The following is a 21,820-nucleotide window of genomic DNA, read 5'->3' as shown; positions in this document are numbered from 1 at the left end:
CAACTTGTAGTCCTACAGAATTGCCTGGGGGCACTACGAGGGTGAATGACTTGGCCAAGATCACAGGACCAGTCTGTTTCAGAGGTTCTCCCTGACTCTAGGTCTAGTTCTTTGGTCCTGCTTATATATACATTATCTCACTTAATCTTTATTTGAGATAACACCCAGGCTACTCTGAAAGGTTATAGTTAATTGGCCCATGGCCAGTTGTCAAAAGTGCAACCCAAAATCTCATGACTCCAAGAACAGGGTTCTTTCTGTTAGTTCTATGGCCTTAAGCAAGTCAATTAACTTCCATGTGTCTCAATTTCCTCATTGTGAAATTGTGATGGTGTCAAATAGGATCAGATTGATAAAGCATTTAGCTCAGTGCCTGGCGTGCAATTGATGCTTGATAAATGCTTCTTACCTTTCCCCTTCTAACAAGAACCAATCCTGCTTGTCTCACAGGGCTGCCAAAATGAGATGTGACAACATGGTATTCGAGGGTCCTTATCCCCACTGCTGTTTGTAGAAGGCAAGTATCATTCTGTCTCAATAAAATAATTTAGGTTCATTCTCAAATTCCTCACCTCCAGGTGGCAGGTAATTTCTAAGCTGGGGAAACGCATTTACCTATCTCTAGAGTCAATATTGACTGTGCTAAATGCGTACAGTTTCCTTTCCACGCTGAAGTCATTCTGCTGATAGTCACTAAGTAGTTAGATAAGGAAAACAGAGCCGGGACCTTCTACCATTGTCCAAAGTCACATGTGCTCTTCTAACCAAGGTTCAGGGAAAGTTTAGGGCATTGTGCTAGCTGTCTTACAAGGATGGGGTCCTATCCATTTTATACAGTAAGCACAAAAGCAACTTTCAAGTTTGTTTACATGGCTTGAACCTCCCAAGTCATTCTTGATGCCAATAGGTTCTCCAGTCCCCCTCATCTAATCATTCACCAAGACCTGCCAATCCTTCTTTGTAATGCATCTCTCATCTTTCCCTTTATTCTCCTATCTATCTCACACCTGGGTCATTGCAATAATATCTGAATGCATCTCCCTACCTTTATTCTCTCCCTCCTCTGATTCGCTAAACACACCATTACATGGTTAGCTCTCCTTTTAAAACACTGCAATGCACTTCGCCAGTATCACTCAAAAATTTGTGATGGCTCCCCATTACCTACTGAATAAAGCGTAAACTCCTTAACTTGGCATTCAAGGCCCTCCCTGCTCTGGCAGTACCATAGAACTGCCTGGGTCAGAAGTCCATAGGACACGTTGAGCCACATACAGTGGCTTCTCAGGACATTAGCTCTTTCTTGGATATAAAACAAGGAACTCTTGTCTTTGGCCTCTGGTTATGCTCTCTTATTAATCCATCAATTTCCTTGATTAATTACCTGTAGTTCAAGATACCTAGTACTAGAGCCATACTTAGAAATGTGTGCATGTGTGTGTGTGTGCATGTGTGTGCATGTGCGTGCGTGCGTGCGTGTGTGTGTGTGTGTGTGTGTGTGTGTGTGTGTGTGTGTGTGATGGGGAAGGTGGGTAGGGTGGAATAGAGATGCATAGGACAGTTGAAATCACATCAGGAGAGGGAGTGGTTTGGCCCCTATGCCAGGAAGGGTAGAGAAGGAGATCAGGCCAAAGAGAGGGGTCCCATAGTAACAGGATTCTGAGGGTGGAAGTTGCATAGGCCATTTCCAGGGCACGAGGCAATGTGAGGTGTCTGGATAGCAATCCAATACCCCCCTCAAGATATTGCTAAACATATTGAATCAAATGGGGGAAAAGTCAGTTCTCTCAATATATCAATCACTATTGTTTGAGTCCTAATATTCAACCATTTGCAAATTTGCCTGTCTATCATCTAGTCTACTTCTCTCCCCCTAGTTAATTCAAATATGATATGAAATGAGTAAATTCCAGCTAAAAATCCAGAATATTTACAAAATTCTCCTGACCTAGAGTTCTAACACAATTGGACCAAACTGGTAATCCTTCACTCTCTGAACTTTGATGCCATGCCTTGGCTACCTTTTCCCTGTCCTTCTGTGGCCCCCTTCTCCCCTTGGTGAGTTCTTCATCCCATTTTGAGGAAGTACAATGGCCCTGGATACAGGAAGAGCCTGAGTTCAAATCTCACCTCAGACACAGTAGCTGTGTGACCGTGGACAAGTCACTTAACCCCAATTACCTTAAACATGCAGGGCCATCTCCAGTCATTCTGATGTATATCTTGCCACTGGACCCAGAAGGCTGTGGAGGAGAGAGTGAGGCTGGTGACCCTTGCACAGCCCTCCCTCACTTAAATCCAATTCAGTGCAAGTCATGACGTTAACCTGATGTCATGGTCCTTTTCAAAAATGAAGGACAAACAACAACAACAACTTCAACATCATGCTCCCATGGGTACCTTCCTCCCTACCCTTTCTCATCTCTCCTTTATGTGTTGTCTTTTTTAGTATGTAAGCCTTTTGGGACAGGACTTGTTTCCCCTTGTGATGCAGGTAGTGCAAATACTATTATGCCCATTCTCCAGAGAAGGAAACTAAGGCTCAGAGTTGCATAACTGGTAAGTGTCAGAGCCAGGATTTGAAAATAGATCTCATCTGATTCCAAGTCCAGGACTCATTTCACTATAGCATGTGGTGCAAAAAAAATTACTTGCAGTTGCATAATGCTTTCCAATTTATAAAGCACTTTCTTCATCTAGAATTCCTATGAAGTGGATAGTACAAGTATTAATAGACCTATTTTACAGTGAGGGAAACTGAGGCTGAGAGAAGTTAAATAACTGGTCCAATGCCAAAGAACTAACAAATACCAGAGCCAGGATTCACTCTTCTGCATCTAATTCTAGTGTTCTTCCCACTATATAGTACTGTTGCCCTATGAGGTTAGTTTGATATGACCTCTTATTGATGAACCCATGCTGGTTTTAGTGGTCATTTTAAAATATTTTACACACTTACAAAAAATCCTTTTAACAATATATTCTAGAACCAAAACAAAAATGAAACTGTATAATTATAAGGACCAAGGTTGGCACTGAGGGTGAAATGAGAAAATGTAACTTACACCCTGCTCTTCACAGGTGGAAGACTATGGGTGTGGAACATTGCACATGATGTCAGATTTGGCTGACATGTTGGTTAGTTTTAGTGAACTGATCTTTCTTCTTTTTCTGTTCTTTGTTACAAAGAGCAGCTTTCTGGTTGGGGAAGAAGGTGAGACATGTTTGGAAAGGAGAATAAAATTTTAAAAAGAAGTTATCAATAAAAGATAAGAACCAATACATTGCAGAATTTTTGAGGCATTGAAGTCAAGCTCACTGGCCTCTAGTGTGAAGATGACACCCTTTTCCCTTAAAAAAATAGTCAGGACGTCCACAGTGGAACCATTCCCCTTCTGTACAGTTAGTTTTTCAAGAATCAAAAATAGTGGCTTGGGAATTTCCTAAGATCATAGAATATAGCACTAGAAGGGATTTTAGAAATCATTTGGTCCTGTCCTTTATGTGACACAAGAAGTTGCCCAAGATCTATAGGTAGTAAATAGCAAAGCCAACATTCAAGCATGGTGCCCGTGATTGCAAATGCATGCAGCCAGAATCTCTGTACCCTATTAGCAGTTCATAAAATCAGAGCTTTGGAGCCATACGGAATCTCAGAGGCTATCTGGTTCAAACCCATCATTTTACAAATGAAGAAACTGAGGTCAAGTGATTTGTCCAGTGTCACAAGTGGCAGGTCTGGGATTTTAACTCAGGTCTCATGACTCCAGTGTTCTTTCCATTTATCTACCCTGCCTCTAGTACAATATAATCAGAGGTATGCTGGCAAATGTTTAATAACCAGTTCTCCCTCCACCCCAAAATACTTTTAAGTAATTTGCATTACTAACATTTTCTCCATCACTTTTTTTTTTGTGGGGCAATGGGGGTTAAGTGACTTGCCCAGGGTCACATAGCTGGTAAGTGTCAAGTGTCTGAGGCCGGATTTGAACTCAGGTACTCCTGAATCCAGGGCCAGTGCTTTATCCACTGTGCCACCTAGCCTCCCCTCTCCATCACTTCTTAAGTTAGGAAAATCAACAAAACAATAAAAAGGTTGGATTTACAGCATTTATCAATTTCCAAGGTGTAAATGTTTACACCGATAATGTTACAATCAGCTTTTGAGCAGTTCAAGTTGTTTCCAACACATCCCTGAATGTAATATATTTCAACTGTGCCCAGTGATTTGAAATCATTGAAAGCAGCTAGGTACTTTGGGAGTGCTGGACACAAAGTGAATACTTATTAAATAATTGTCAGATTAACATCTCCTCAATTACCCTCAGTTTTCACTCCCTGTTAACTTTCAGTCCTCAGAGTCCAAAATTTTTTCTCCTTTCTCTACCAGAAAACAGAAACAAAATAAGAGGTGGGTAGTCCTGTTTTCTTGTTCTCGTTCATTATCTTGGAGTAGAACAGTAGACCTGTAGTCAAGAAGACCTGAATTCAAATGCTGCCTCCCATACCAGCTGTTTGATTCTGGGGCAAATCACTTGATCTCTCTCAGCCTCAGCTTGAGGATCCTTAGATGAGGATCTGTAAAATGGAGATAACAGCATCTACCTCACAGGGTTGTTGTAAGGATCAAATGAATAGATGTTAAACACTTTGCAAACTTTAAAATACTACATGATGATAGATGTTGTATTATGATCTTCCTCCATCTACCCTGAGTACCACTTCTATTTCTTCCTTGATCTTCCTCTTGTCTCTTATGTAGTTAACTGAGCACTTTTTAAAGCACTTGCTATGTGCCGGGCATAGTGCTTAGCTAAATGTTGGGGAAGCAAAGAAAGGCCAAAACGCAGTTCCTGCCCATAGAGGAGCTCACATGTTCTCCCCACCCCATTATCAAGCATTTGTTTTTCTCCCATTTCCCTTCTTCTACTAGGAAGAACAAAAGAAAAGTAAAACCCATTTCATGAATATTCAGAGCCAACCAAAAACAAAATTCTCACATCAACCATATCCAAAAATGTATCTCATTCTGCATATTTAGTCCATCACCTTTTTGTCAGGAGGTGGGGAACATTCTTTATCATTCATTCATCCTCTGGAATCCTGGTTGATCATTTCAATGATCAGAGTACTCTAGTCTTTGAAAGTTGTTCATTTGTATAGGGTTTGTATAATATAAATTGTCCACCTGGTTCTGCCTACTTCACTCTGCATACAATTCATACATTTGTTCCCAGGTTTCTCTAAAGCCATCTTTCATCATTTTTTACTGCACAGCATCCTATTATAGTTATACATCATAATTTCCCAATTGATGGACACCCCCTTTGATGTCTAGTTCTTTGATACCACCAAAGAGCTGCTAAAATATTTTTGTACAAAATTTTTTTTTTGTATAGTATTTGGCACATAGTATTTGCTTAAGTGCTTGTTAGCTTAACTACATATAGGGACTTTTCATCTTCCATCTCTGGAGTATAGGCATAGTGATAGTATTGCTGGGTCAAAGGATAGCAAAATTTCATAACTTTCTTAACAGTTCCAAACTGATTTCCAGAATGACCATGCCAATTCACAGTTCTACCCACAAGGCATTAATTGGCTTATTTCCTCCTAACCCCTCCAACTTTTGTCATTTTCTGTTTTTATTATTGGAAGCTCAGAGCTGCTTTCATTTGTATTTCTCTAATTATTAGCAATTTGAGCATTTTTTCATAAGGCTATAAGTAGCTTGGATTTCTTTCTTGAGAATTACCTGTTCATATGCTTTGTCCAGGAGCTCAGTGAATAGTGGGTGAGAAAACACAACCTTATTATTAATCCCAAGCTTTGGTTCATTCTTAAAGCATGATAAAAATGTGAATTATTTTTATTTGTTGTATTCAGATTTCTCTGGAATGCTGAACCAACCTGATATATCAACCAACAATTGTGTATAGAACAAGCCTTGGTCAGAGGCAGACATAGGACTAATACAAGATGCTCTTGCTTTCCTTCTTCAGAAACATCATAGTTCCTCAGTGAAGGTCTCAGAGAGTTTATTGAACTCTCTAAATGCCTCTGAGTACATTGAGACAAACACTTCAGGTCCCACTTGCTTTCTGGGTAAGCTCTATTGCATACTATTCATCCTGGGCAGCAGTCATGCACCCACATGTATTAATTAGCTAATCCACTTCTGTTATGTGTTAAAGGTCTTTGTCTATGAGTGTGGTGATTCACACAGGGCAGGGGAATGTGCTGTTGGTACTTGCAAGCTCTTTTGCTGGCAAAGATCTGAACCCAACCCTGGCTGTTGAACCTCAAAAAAGACTTTGACATCTCAGAAGAATGTTTCTCCCCAGGCCAATAAATCCCCTTCACAGAGAGAATGAGCCACAAAGACTGAAAAAGAAAGCATGCCTTAGGAAACAAAATGGACCCAGATACATCTCAATTGTTAGTCTATGTGCTTCTGTGTTTTGATAGTCTTGACATAGACAGCGTGGGGTTTGGTATCCAGTTCTGGCTCTGACACTAGGCAAATCTTCTGAGGCAAAAGGGAGATAATAACATTGGTTTTCCCTCCCTCCTAGGTTAGTTGTGAGGAAAGTCCTTTGTTAAAGTGTTATGTAAGTCTGAGTTGTCATTATTATTATTACATGTTGAGCTATATAAAAGGAGAATGTAAAAAACTTCTGGTTTGATTATGAATTCACTGAGTGATTCACTACAGGTCTCTTTACCTTCTATGTTCCTCTTTTAGAAGACTTTTTTTAAGTTTTACTGATAACTTTTGTTGTTATATCACCATCATTTCCATAATCTCTCTCCTTCCTCCCTTCCCAGAGAACCATATAGAAATCTTTGGTAACAAAGAATGAAAAAGAAAACAAAACCAGTTAAACAAAACTAACCAACTCACCAACCAAAGAAGGAGGAAGGCTAACCCTTTTTAAAAGATGGGTCTAATCACTGTGAATGATTTAACTGTTCTCAACAATACAATAATCCAGACAATCCCAAAAGGCTGTTGATGAAACATACTATCCACCTCCAAAGAAAGAACTGATATTGATGGAACAGATTGAAGCATGCTATTTTTAATTTTCTTTCATTTTTTTCTTTTATTCAAGTTTTCTCGTACAAATGACTAATACGGTAATGTTTTACATAATCACACATGTATAACCCATATCTGATTGCTTGCCATCTAAGAAGGGGAGAAGGGAGGGAAGGCAGATAGGATAAAAATTGGAACCCCAAAACTATAAATAAAAATGTTTATTTCTAAAAAATAAACAAACAAACAAATAAAATGGGTCTAATCACACTTGAACACTAGCTCTCCTCCCAGAATGGGTATGATGGTTATCATAGGATCCTACAAGCAACATGACACCATAACAACCTATAATTCATGTAATTCCTTTGTGTAGGCTATACACATCCATGCTTCTCATTCACTTGTATAGTGACTGAGCCAACGGTTAGCAGTCCAGTCAGACTCTCCTTTTCAGGAAATGATCATTAATTCATTTATTCTAAGTCTTTACCTTAATTATTTTACTCAAGGATTTCAGCAAGCAGTTAATTCAATAAGCATTTATTAAACACTTACTTTGTACCCAGGAACTTGCCAGACACTAGGGAATACGAAGGCAAAAAACCAAAAAGGTCTTTGCCCTCAAGGTGTTTTCATTCTATTGGGAGAAACGACACATCCACAGATAAGTTATACAAAATACATACAACACAAAGTACCATCAACGTAATTGCAGGGAGGCTAGGAGAGCACTAAAAACTGGGAAGGGGATTAAGAAAGGCCTCAGGCAGAAGGTGGCAATTGAGCTGTACCCCAAAGGAAATGAATGATTCAAAGAAGGGGAGGTAAGCAGAGAGAGTATCCCAAGTGTAGGGGACAGGCTGGGCAAGGGCATGGCAAAAGGAGATGGAATATCATGTATGGAAAGCAGTAAGTAGGCCGGTTTGGCTAGAATATAGAGTGTCTGAGGTGGGACAAATAATGTGAAGTCAGTCTGGACATACAAATTGTGAAGGGCTTTAAAGGCCAAACTCAGGTGTTTCTATTTTATACTAGGCAATAGAGAACCACTATGGCTTCTTGACCAGGCAAGTTGACATGCGTCAGACATGAGCTATAGGAATACCAATTTGGCAACTCCGTGTTGGATAGATTGGACAAGGGACAGGCTGAGTGCTGGAGAGACCAAATGGAGCCTAATTGCCTTAGTCTAGGTAAGAGGTGATGGGGTATTGAACCATAAGATAGTGGCCATATTAGTAAATTGAAGGGGGCAGCTTTAAGAGATGATTTGAAGATAAAATTCTAAATACTTTGCAATTGACTAGTTAGCTTTAAGAGATGCCTTGGAGGTAAAATTCTAAATACTTTGCAATTGACTAGTTAGATGGGGATGGAGGGAAGTGAAGAATCAAGGATGATTGAGACTCTGGATCTTGGTGGGTGAGAAGGGTGGTGCCCTTGACAGATACAGGAAATTGGGAGAGGGGTAGATTTCAGGGGGTGAACATAATGAATTCAGTTTTGACATGTTAAGTTTGAGATACTTCTGGCACATCTAGACAGTTGTTCAGTAGTCACTTGGGGTTGCAGCAGCTCAGGATAGACAAGAGTTGGATTTATGATCTATTCCATATAATTCACTATATTGCTTATGATGTAAAAGAAAGAATCCTAGACCTGGGGTCAGGACACCTGGATTCTAACCCTGGCTCTCTCATTCTCTGTGTGACTTTGGACAATTCCACAGTTTCTCTGGGCCTCCATGTCCTCATACACAAAATAAAGGAGCTGGAATATATGACGACCAAGGTCTCTACTCTTCTATGGTAATGCCAATAGCTCACATTTGTATGACCCTTTGATTCTATGAGCTAGCAGTCTTATTATCATCTGTATCTAAAAAATATAAGGAAACCATTTCAAAGTGGTCAAGTGACTTGCCCAAGGTAACCCAACTAAAAGTATCAGTGTTGGGAACTAGGTCTTTTCTCATCCAAATTCAAGACTCTCTCCTCTATACTTCCAGTCTTTAACACTTACAAGCTGTGTAACCACAGGCAAAGAAACCAATCACTCTCTCTAAGGCCCATTTCTTCATCTGTAAAAGACAAGTAAAACAACAATAGTATTTATCTTACAGGATTGTTTGTGAGGCTCAAATGAGATGTTACATAACAAGTTTCCCCAACCTCAAAGTACTATTAAATATCAGTTATGAATATCCTATGTCACACTTTAGTGTGAACACTAATCTCCAGCTAAACTAGATTTTTTGCAATCTCTCTACATGCCTGCTTTCCCACCTTGCTGCTTTTGTTCCTGTCTGCATGTTCTGTCCTGTAATTCCTGCCTTTAAACAATTCTACCTGGTCCTCCAAAGTCCAGCTAAAATGCTTCTTTCTCCATAAAAACCTTTTTTTGGTCATTGAAAGCAGATCTCTCTGCTCTCTCTGAGTCCTTTTTAACACTGTGTTTTTCCTCAAAGCATGTTTCATATAATATTCTGTATTTCAGTTATTGTGTGTATGTATATGTTTGTGTATAGCTATATATCTATGTATATATGTGTGTAGATCTATATATCGATTCATTTAGCTATAAATATCTTATCGTGCCAATTGTGCTGTAAGTTTTCCTGAGAACAGGGATTCATCTTCCTTGATTCTCCAAGTGACTCTCTCACTGCCTAGTGGTGTGACCTTAGGCAAGTAATCTCACCTTTCTAAGTCTGTTTTCTCATCTGTCAGGTAGGGATAATAATACTCACATAGCCATTACCACAAGGGTGTTTTTGAAGGTCACAAAAATCTAGAGTTGGCAGAGACCTCCTGTCCAACCCCAAAGCATGAGTCCTGTCAACAATATCCCTGTCAAGTGGTCATCTTTGCCTTAACTTTAAGACCTCCACTGAGCCCTTCTCTCAAGAATAGGGTCATATGAGATATTATACCTAAATTACTGTAAAATAAAACCCTTTTTATATTGGTAAGGCAACTATTTCCCCCATTTTACAGATAAAGAAACTGATGTCAAGAGAGTTTACATGACTGGTTGAGGATTATACATCTTAAAAGTCTTCTTGAAAACAATTCTATCAGTGCTATTATCTGTGCTATTCTGCCTCCTGACCAAAGAAATAATTCAATCAACAAACATTTCTAAGCACCTACTATGTTGCCAGGAATTTTGCTAAGCCCCCAAGCATACAAAGAGAAGCAAAAGACAATTCTATGCTCAAGGAGCTCATAATTTAATTGGGGAGATGACAAGCGAAACAACTATGTACAAGAAGTTATATGCAGGATAAATGGGAGGCAATTTCAGAGAGAAGTCATTAGTATTAAGGGGGACTGGGAAAGGTTTCTTGTAGAAAGTGGGATTTTAACTGGGACTTGAAGCCACTTAGTTGGAGATGAGGAGAGAAAGCATTCCAGGCATGGGGATAGCCAGAAAAGATGCACATAGCCAAGAGATGGAGTGTCTTCTGCATGGAACAGCAAAGTAGGCAAGAATGAGTGGATTGGAGAGTAAGATGCAAGAAGACTGCAAAGGTGAGTGGGGGCTAGGTTACAAAAGGCTTTGAACAGCAAGCAGAGCATTTTGTATCTGAGCCTGAAGGCAATAGGGAATCACTGGAGTACATTTCGGGGGTGGGGAGGGGGTGATATGGTCAGAGCTGTGCTTTAGAAATCATTTCAGTGGCTGGAAAGAGGATGGACTGGAATGGAGAAAGACTCGAGGAAGGCAGAGGCATCAGCAAGTTTATTCCAGTGGTCCAGATGTGAGGTGATGAAGCCTGTACCAGAGTGGTCACAGTATCAGAGGAAAGAAGGGGAATGTATTCAAGACATGCTGCAAAGGTAAAATCAGCGGGCTTTGGCAAGGGGGAGGGTGGGATGAGAAATAGAAGGAGTAGACGGTGACGCCTAGATTGTGAGCCTGAGAACTTGGGAAGCCGGGTGCTGCCCTCTACAATAAGAGGAGAGTTAAGAGGGGAAAAGGGTTAGGAACAAAGGTAACGCATCTAGCGTTGGTCATGTTGAGTTTAAGATTTCTAACTGGACAAATGGGAGATATCTGAAAGGCAGTTGTAGATTTGAGATTGGAGGTCAGCTGAGAAGTTAGGGCAGGAGAGGTAAATTTGAAGAAAGTTAAGGAACTGCAAAAATGTAAGTTACCTAGGCAATTATTAGTATCACCTACAGCCCCACCCACCCACCCACCCATCTTGGATGTGACAATGGAACCTACTCCTTCATGCCCAGAAGAACACCATACCCTCAGCAGATACCCTATAAATGTTTGATGATGCAGAAAGCGACTCTTCTATAGTCATTCACAGGAGTAGCTCACAGCTCAGAACACAAGTACCAATTATGCCATGATGAAGAAAAGGGAGTCAGGCAGTTTGCCCAAGACATCAGAACAATTCAAGGAGGAAACCGGAATGAGAAGCCCTGAAGGTCTAATGTGTCAGTAGGAGCTACCCAAGAACCTTTTCTCCATGAAAGTCTCTCTGTTCTGGCTACTTATGTCACTGAATCTTCACTTTATCCCCAGCTGGCTGAAAACCGAGGGGCTCCTAGTCTCCCTCTTCCCATTTGCAACTCAGAAAAGGTAAAGAGGAGGACTCTAGGCCTAGGCCCTTATCTTTTCTCTCTAATTATTGTTGGGACTCAGGGAGGGGGAGGGAGGCAAGTTTCTATAGGTATTCTAAACTACAAGGGATTTTCAAATCGAACCCAAACTTTCTGAACAAACTGAATGATTTGGTATTTTAAAGCCTAAGACCTGTAGAGTAACTATGTCCACAGCCAGATTTTGCTATCGTGATCTTTTCCTGACTCTTAATGTGGGGCCCAGTGCAATTCCCTCTTGGGAATTCCTAAGAGACCCAAACAGCTTCTGTCCTAATTAGGAAATGCTGTGGTTTCTGTCCTCACAGGCTCTGGAGTTAGAAAACCACCCTGTCTATCTTCTGATCTTAAAATATGGGCCAGTGTTTCAAATGCCTACAAGAAACCAACTGGAGAAGTAGATTAACCAGGTATATCTGGGAGTAGGAGAAGGGAAATGTCTATATCTCCATCATTTGCCAGAGGGAGATCAGACCATAGATTTTTAGACCAGAGATGGTCAAACACTCTGCTGGCTAGGCTGCATGGGGCTCACAACACTTCTGAGGAAGCCAGAACTAGATTAAAATATAATTGGAATAATTTAACAAAGTAAATAAAAATATTGTAATATACTGCAATATAGTATATGGGTTTCTAAGTCAAAATGCAGCCCGGCAGTGATCCTTATGTGTGGTTTAATGGTCCCCATTTCCTATTTGAGTTTGACCCCATTGTCCTTAGACTCTTCCCCCACTCCCATGGCCCAGGCATGCCTAGGCCCAAGTTCAGTATAGATCCAGGAGTATGGTATAATAAGAACAATAATATGAGGTAGTATATGTAGAGAGCTTTGAAGTTTTCAAAAGTGCTTTCTCAATAATAATTATTATGCTATCAAATATAAATATTATAGTATAAATGATTCTCTTTATTATCATATATTATGTAGAATATCCTTCAAAAATTATAAGGACAAGAAATTTCGTCATCTCTAGGTCTTGAGACCTCACATTTGGGAAAGCTCTTCTCATTGACCAACTTCATTTGCATGATTTAGACAATCAATGTTCGTAGCAAGATGCTTTATTTATTGAGGCACAGTAAGATAACTATAAAAAAGCTGCAGCATAACATAACAAAACAAAACAAACCCCACTGTCAACTGCAAAGAAACGGTTTCATCCAATTGAATCCCCTCCCCCCACATCTTCTTCCAGCAGGTAACTGGGGGAAAAGTCTAATAAGGTTAAGAATTCGACAAGATTCTGCAAACAATTGGAGAAAACAGGATGGGGAGGAACCCTGGGAACTGGAACCACTCCAAAGTGGGTCCTAGACAAGTTTCAGTCTCTCTCTGGTTTAGTCTCCCCTGCAATGCATGGTCTTGACCTGTTGGTTCAGCCCATTGCCAGGATTCACCTCTTTCACAGCCATCGAAGTTCTTAGTATTTGTCTCAGCTTGCCTGGGGTTGTAGTGACAGCATCTGCTAGGGCATCAGTCACCCAGACTCATCAACTATGGCCTTCTCCCCACCATGAACTCCTAGGTCTTGGATACATTTTCCTCTCCCAGCTATATGGAAGGGAAGGGGCAAATAGACGTACCTTCAAGGTCAAGAGGAGAATGAGGGTAGCCTCTCTTCTACTTTCCTCCAGAGGGCTTTTAAAAAGTCTACTCAATATGTTTAAAAAACATCAAAACCCCAAACCCTGAGACTCAAAGAGGAGAGGGGGCTGGTCCATGTTACAAGGGTGAGGGGTAGCAAAGTCATTGGCTGAGTCCTGGCTCTCTTGGTAGTATCAGGGGAAAAGCATTAGATTCAGAATCAGAAGGTACAGGGTGATTTTTGTTGTTGTGTTTTCCTTCTCAGAGAATGGATTTTACTGATGTAGCAGAGTGGGTGAAGGAGAAAAGGAGGCTAATTAGGTCTGCATTGTTTCCAAATGGATCATTAATAATCCATCAAAATGTTGTATGCTTATGATGGAATCAATATGATTTGTTATTCAAGTTATAAATAAAGTCACCTCCTGGAGGATGGCAGAATATATTATTCAAAACCATGACATTTTGTGAACTGATCCAACCATGCTGGAGAGCAATTTGGAACTATACGCAAAGGGGCTATCAAACTGTTCATACGCTCTAATCCAGCAATACTGCTACTGAGTCTGTATCCCAAAGCAAATCCCACAAAGGGAAAAGGATCTTTAATATTTATAGCAGCACTTTTTGTGGTGGCTAAGAATTGGAAATTGAGGGAATGCCTATCAATTGAGGAATAGCTAAACAAGCTGTTGTATATGATTGAAATGGAATACTATCATGTTATAAGAAATGATGAGCAAGTGGATTTCAGAAAAATCTGGAAAGATTTACAGGAACTGATGCAGAGTGAAGTGATCAGGAGAGCATTGCACAGAATAATAGCCATACTGTATGATGATCAACTGTGAATGATTTAGCTAATCTCAGCAATACAGTGATCCAAGGCAATTTGAAAGGACTCAGGATGAAAAATGCTATCCATCTCCAGAGAAAGAATTGATAGAGTCTGAATGCTGATCAAAGCATGTCATTTTTCACTTTCTTTATTTTTTATATTTTTCCCCCTTTGGTTTTGTATCTTCCTTCACAATCTGACTACTATGGAAACATGTTTGGGCATGTTGCATATGTGGTAATCTATATCAAATTGCTTACCTTCTTGGAGGGAGGAGTTGAGGAAGGGGAGGGAGATAATTTGGAACGCAAAACATTTTTTAAAAGTGTTAAAATTGTCCTTTGCATGGTAATTGGGGGTGGAAAATAGAGACATTATTCAAAAATATAAACTTTTAAGTCATTTTTTTTTTACAAAGTAGAAAAATACAGTGTGTATACTTCAATTCTTAATCTTTGTGCCTTTCCTCTGAGAGTACTCCTGAGTTATCCTGTATATGTCTTATATTTACATAGGTTGGGTTTTTTTTGGCATGTTGTTTTCCCCATTAAACTGTAACTCCTTGAAAGCAGGGGACTTAGCAGTAGTGCCTGCATATAGTAGGTACGTAATAAATGCCAGTTGCTGATTGACTTCAACAATTCAGTGATCCCACTGATGTGGATGTTTTCTCCATCAGTGAAGACAGCAAGCTACTATGTGAATGTGAGCTTCCTGAGGGATATTCCTTTCTTAGGAGCCTAGTGCCTTAAAAACATCTAGTGCCATCTCCAGTCATCCTGATATATATCTTGCCACTGGACCCAGATGGCTGTGGAGGAGAAAGTGAGGTTGGTGACCTTGCACAGCCCCTCCCTCACTTAAAATCCAATTCAGTACAAGTCATGGCATCAACTCCTGTTGCCATGTTCCTCTTTGAGAATGAAGGACAAACAACAACAACAACAACAACAAGCATCTAGCACAGTAGGAGGCACATGATAGGTATGTAATAACTTGGTGAATTAAAGAAAGGGATAATTTAAAGAGAGCTCACATTTATATAATGCTTTATATTTTAAGAGGATAAAGAGCCAATTCACATCCAAGAAGACCTGGGTTCAGGATTCTGTTTGACACTGGGCAAATCATTTTACCTATTAGTATTCCGGGCAACTCTCCATAATGCTATAAGTTGCAGAGAAGATGCCAAACTACATTGGTAAAGGGCTTTTCCTTATCTCAGTGAAGAAATTGCAGGGCCAGTTTCTGTCCCTTCATACTTTACAAAGCATCTTTTAGGCATTATCTCATTTGACAGAACAATCCTGAGAGGAAGGCCCTTTGTCTGCTACTATCTCCATTTTACAGATGAGGACACTGGGATTTAGAGACGTAAGGTCACTTGTCCAAGGGGATAATTTGGACCGGGTGGAATTATGATTCAAGTTTCTGGGTTTCCTTGTACTCCAGATTTTGTCTTTTTCCACTAAACCATATTATACCCTCACCCCCAACCCACCCCCAACTTTGAGAGATTATTCTAAGCCTATTTCCCCTACAAACTCGCTGTTTGACCTCAGGCAAACCACTCTTCCTTTATGAATCTGTTTCCTTTGCTGAAAAAGGAAGAGCTAATCCCTAAAGTCCCTTGCAGAATCAACATTCTGAGATTTGTTTGATTATTAGGATTGTTGCAGGGCCTCTGGGCCGAATTTTGGATGTGAATTCTTACCTTGTATTTCTATTGTCTTTCATGTTAATCATAGGTGTAGAAGGGATAGAAAATTGAGGAGAATGTGAACTTGGCCCAAGATATCTTCTAGAATTTATTGACATTTTAATCCTAATTATATTGCTTTTTATAAATGTGTTTTCTTATAATTTAGCATTTTTTTTCTCTCAGAGTTGAGACCTTTGAGTTCAGAGAAACTGGTTTGGTAGAAGACCAACATTAGTTGAGATTGGACTGATTAAGATTTAATTGTTGTAAAGAAAAATTTCCCTGTCCTAATTTATTGTAACATCCTCTATCAGGTTATAAAATGCTACAAGGGGGGTGACTTTGATGAAAACTATTTGATGGGTAGCTCTAGTTGACAGAGTCTGAGAGTCAGTCAAGTCAACAAGCATTTCTTAAGTTCTAAATATTGCCAGGGTCAATGCTAAGTCCTGGGGCCAAAGAACAGGCAAAAGACAGCCCTGCTCTCAAGGAGCTCATACTTTAATGGAGGAGACAACATTCAAACAACTATTTACAGATGAGATTATAATAGACAAAATATAGACAGGAAGTAATCTCAGAAGGAAGGTGCTAGCTGTGGGGCATTGGGGGGGGCAGGTAGAAAAAGAAAAGGCTCCCTGAAGAAAGTGGGATTTTACTTGAGACTAGAAGGAAGCCAAGGAAGGCAGGAGATAGAGATGAGAAGGGAGAGCATTTCAGGCATGGGGGGTGGAGAGGAGATAGCCAGGGGAAATGCCAGTAGAGAGATGGTGTGACTTCTTTGAGGAACAGCAAGAAATCATTTTATTGCAGAATATGGAGGGCATGGGGTGGGAAGAAAATTTGCTTCAGTCAATAAGAAATGTATTTTAAAAATGTAAATAGTATTTTATTTTTCCCAATTACATGTAATGATAGTTTTCAACATTCATTTTTCTTTTTTTTCTTCTTTTTTTTGGCAGGGCAATGAGGGTTAAGGGACTTGCCCAGGGTCACACAGCTAGTAAGTGTCAAGTGTCTGAGACTGGATTTAAACTCAGGTCCTCCTGATCCAGGGCCAGTGTTTTGTCCACTGTGCCACCTAGCTGCCCCCTCAACATTCATTTTTATAAGATTTTGAGTTCCAAATTTTTCTTGCTCTCTCCCTCTTCTTCCCCCTCTCCAAAACAGCAAACAATCTGAAGTAGGTTATATGTGTACAGTCATATTAAACATATTTCCACATTAGTCATGTTGTGAAAAAGAAACAGAACAAAAGGAAAAAAAAGACCAAAGAAAGGGAAAAATAGTAGCTGAGATCTTACATTAAGACTCCATAGTTCTTTCTCTGGATGTGGATAGCATTTTCCATCATGAGTCTTTAGAATTGTCTTGGATCATTGCAATGTTGAGAAGAGCTAAATCAATCATAGCTTGATCATCACACAATGTCACTGTTATTATGTATAATGTTCTCTTGGTTCTGCTCACTTTACTCTGCATCAGTTCATGTAAGTCTTTCCAGGTTTTCTGAAATCTATCTGCTCATCATTTCTTATAGAACAGTAATATTCCATCACAATCATATACCACAACTTGTTCAGGCATTCTCCAATTGATGGGCATTCCCTCAATTTCGAAATCTTTGCTACCACAAAAAGAGCTGCTATAAATATTTTTGTACATGTAGGTCCTTTTCACTTTTTAAAAACTTCTTTGGGATACAGTAGTGGTATTGCTGGATCAAAGGGCATGTGCAGTTTGATTGTCCTTTAGGTATAGTTCCAAATTGCTCTCTAGAATGCTCTCAGTTCACAACTCCAACAACAAAGCACAAGTGTTGAAATTCTCTCACATGTTCTCCAACATTTATCATTTTCCTTTTCTGTCATATTAGCTAATCTCATAGGTGTGGGTTGGTACCTCTGAGTTATTTTAATTTAGATTTCTCTAATCAGTAGTGATTTAGAGCATTTTTATATGACTAAAGATAGCTTTGATTTCTTCATCTGAAAATGACCTGTTCATATCCTTTGACAATTTTATCAATTGGGGAATGACTTTTATTCTTGTAAATTTGACTCAGTTCTCTATATATTTGAAAAATGAGTCCTTTATCAGAAAACACACTGTAATAATTGTTTCCCAACAATAAGCAATGTATTAAGCAACTGTTATGTACCAAGTACTGTGCCACACACATGCTAGGAATACAAAGACAAAAAAAATGAAATGTCTGCCCTGAAGGAGTTGCATTCTATTGGGCAAGACAACATGTACAAATATCAGTAGATACAGAGTAAATATATGCCGAAGAAATTCAAAGTAACTAAATATGAGCACAAGAGAGGCAAAAGAAATCAGGAAAGATTTCATGTAGAAAGTGAGAATTGAGTATGTCTTTAAAGAAAGACATTTGATAAGGTAGAAGTAAGGAAGAAGTGTATTTTCAGGACAGCAACATGGAGATGGGAGGTGGAATTCTATATATGAGGGGAAGTTGTTCAGTCACTTTTTAGTCACGTCTGACTCTTTGTGATCCCATTTGGGGCTTTCTTGGCAAAGATACTGGAATGGTTTGTGCTTTCCTTCTTTAGCCCATTTTACAGATGGGGAAACTGAAGCAAACAGGCTTAAGTGACTTGCCCAGGGTCACACAGATAGTAAGTATCTGAGGTCAAATTTGAACCCATGATGATGAGTCCTCCTGACTCTGGGCCAGTGCTCTATCTACTGTACCACCTGGCAGCCATGAGGGATAGGGAAAAGTCCAGTTTGTCTGTACAGCAGAGTGGGAGGAGAATAATGTGTAATCAGGCTGAAAAGATAGGTTGGAACCAAGAATTATATTATAAACCAAGTAAAGGTTTAAATTTTATCCTAGAGGGAATAAAAAGCCACCAGAGTTCATTAAGTAGGGGAATGACATGGTCAGAGCTTTATATTAAGAAAAGATTTCAATACTTAATCATGATGCAGAGCTTACTGTTGTCCAAGAAAGCCCATTCCATTTTTTCCCTTCAGATAGCACTGATTGCTATAATGTTATTGCTTATATTGAAATGGAATCTACTTACTCTCATAACTTCTACTCATTGATACTAGTTCTGGCCTTTAGGGTTAAACAGAATTGAGGCATACACATGCACACACACACATACACATACACACATATGTGTATGTGAGTGTGTAAACAATATATATTAACTATTGGGTTCTTAAAATATTTGAAGACAGAGTTCATATCAACTAACCCCAATCCCATTTCCTAAATCTTCCATTTGCAGGTAAAACATGTACAATGCTATATAACCTTGGACAAGTTAATTAACTTTTCTGGGCCAGCTTCTTGGCTCCAAAGTCCCTTCCAATGCTGACATTCTATGAATCGAGGTTGTTTTGACAAGACTGGAGTCCTAAAATATAGGCTATGTGACCCCACTGAGGAAATGTGTGGCCCTCCCCCTGCCCTGGGGCCATAAGCCTGTGGGCTGAAGGCAGCTCCCAGTCACCAAGGTACAGTTCTGATGGACCAGAATATAAACAGTACTTCAGAAGAAAATTACCGCAGAACAAATACCCACTGGAATACATGGGGTGGAAAGTTTGTTAAATAAACTTGACTTTCATGGCAAACATAGCAAAACAAATATTGGAAGGGCTGAAGGGGGGAAACAAGTTTGTTAAACATACACACATGTATCAGGCAGTTAGCCTGGGTATCAGGTTCCCATAGAGAGGAACAGATGGGAGACACAGGGAGAGGGGCAGTTTGGTGGACTAAGAGACCATAGTGCGTTCTTAACCTGACTCTGCCTCTAACTTTCTGAATGAATTCAGGCAAATCACTGAAGATTGAGGAATTAGGAGGAGGAAAGTATCTCCAGGCCATGTAGTCCAATCACTTTTCATTTTACAAATGATGGACATCAAGTTCAGAGAAGGGGAAAATGACTTGTCCAAGGTCACACAGATAGTGTCTTGCTTTGAAACCGGAGTCATTTGACTCCAAACCCAGTACTGCTCCTGCTGAACCTGCCTGTTTACCAGATCTGATGTTTTATGATTCTAATACAAAACTGCCTTTTCTAAAACACTGTTGTGCTGCCTTTCATATACCCAAGTTGTTCTGAAAGTCTTAGTGCAGTCATAAGCTTTTATAGATTAAAGCCGCACTAAGACTTTTGGAAGACCTTGTATATATCACTTAGGGTAGGAGAAGTATTTTGGGAGGCCTTGGTTTGTCAAAGTTATGGAAGAGTTGAAGTTCCCTTAAAAGTTCATACTTTGGCCAGTATGCATGGAGCTGCGACGCCTCACGGGCTCGCATCCTGGCAGAGGCAGAGGCAAGGCAGGGACAACGTGCGCTTCTCAGGCATCCTGGGGGCCCACTGTGGAAGGAGACATATGGGTAGCGATGTATTCAGGGAATGTAAAGTAGCCTGGCCGGCTCCTGGACAAGTATCAACAAGTGGGAGAAGCTCATGTCGGCCTCATGGCCCAGGAGGTGATGGAGGAAGAGTGGCTCACCTTACAGGTCACACATGCGAGCCTGGTGGCCCAGAGGCACAGGTGGAGGACCCCGAGGAACTCGCAGTCTTGGAGGAAATCCAGCAGGAGCTGATGAGTCAAGAACAAGCCTTCATTGAGGAGTATGAAAGAAGCCTGCAATTTGACAGCGAGTGTCTCCCGGGCCCTGCTGGAAGGGCAGACAGATGGTCTCATCTGCCCCGTGTGCACGAGGTTCAACCTGACTGTGGTGAGATGTGTGGTATTGTGTTAGTGTGGCCTCCGTCTCTTCTCTCAGGCTCCAGAGCTGACAGAACAGACCTTCATAACCCTCTTAGAGATAGTGTGAACAGGCACAGTGAGTGCTGTGCCCACAGACACGAGTTTTCCATTGCCAGTGGAACAGAAGAAAAACACCACTCTTTTCCTAAGCTGCCCGGTGTGTGATACTTGGACGGTGCTTCTCTGAAGGCCTTGGGAGGGTGACCTTTCTTCTGGATCGAGAGGTCATATTTCTATGGACAATTCTATTTATTCCTGGGTATGGGAAGGGGGCTAAGATTGACACTGGGCGCCCGAGGGTCCAAGCAGTTTTATTTCTCATCATTCTGTGATGGTGGTGTACAAAAACGCCAGTGGATCAAGGAAATAAAAGTGTAATGGTCAGGGAACATTAAAAAAAAAAGTTTATACTTTGCTCTCAAGCTAAAAATATACCCCAAACGATCCCATATACATGCTTATGCTCCTGCTCCAACACTCACTAAGTAGGTGACCATGGTCAAGTCACTTAAACTCTCTGAGCCTCGGTTTCCCCATCTGTAAAACAGGGATAATAATATCTGCAGTACTTACCTTTCAGGGTTGTTGGGAGGCTAAAAATGAGATAATACTTGAAAAAGCACTTTACAAACTTCAAGGTGCTATGTAAATGCCAATTTATTATTATTGTTATCAACATCAGCAGCAGCAGTATTATTTTATTCTCATTTTGTCTGATGGAATTCAGGATAGAAGTGATCCTGAAAGAAATTGCTACCCTTAGCGATTATTATTTGGTGTTAATGTTTTGTAGATTATTGTGAAGGTGGAGAAAATGACTGGTTTTTATAAGTAAGCAAAAATATTGAGATGTAGGCTTATGGTGGCTCACTGAATACATCTTTGGGACAACACTAGAAGAGTGATTAAGATAATGGAGATGGAGCCGGTGTGTCAGTTGACTTTGAAATAAAAAGAATGTTACTTGGAAATAAAAGTTTTCATCTACTGCTTCTATTTTCTTTGCCTTGTAAATTAAAAAATATATATATTCACTGTGTCAGTTGCTGGAACTTGGTCCTTCAAGGTTTTCTTAAACATTGGTCCTTCTAATTCAAGGTCTCTATATTTTAAAAGTTTTTCATTCTTTCAAGCTGGAGATGATTATGGATATTTGATATGGTAATAACCAAGGTTATGTTGGAGCCACTTAGAAGCAACTTTGAGGAGGGAACATTGCTAAATTTTCACCTAGGAAATTGGCAAAAGCTACAAATAA

At 40.0% G+C, this 21,820-nt stretch overlaps 1 pseudogene; it reads left to right on the top strand.

Moving 5' to 3' along the window:
• Nucleotides 1–10,538: 10,538 nt before the first annotated feature.
• On the top strand, nucleotides 10,539–20,749 carry LOC122747946 (annotated as a pseudogene).
• Nucleotides 20,750–21,820: the final 1,071 nt, after the last annotated feature.

Source organism: Dromiciops gliroides, chromosome 3, assembly GCF_019393635.1.
Source record: "Dromiciops gliroides isolate mDroGli1 chromosome 3, mDroGli1.pri, whole genome shotgun sequence".
NCBI classification, from domain to species: Eukaryota; Metazoa; Chordata; class Mammalia; order Microbiotheria; family Microbiotheriidae; genus Dromiciops; species Dromiciops gliroides.
The sequence above is the reverse complement of the archived record's forward strand: the minus strand, read 5'-3'. Positions and strand labels throughout refer to the sequence as shown.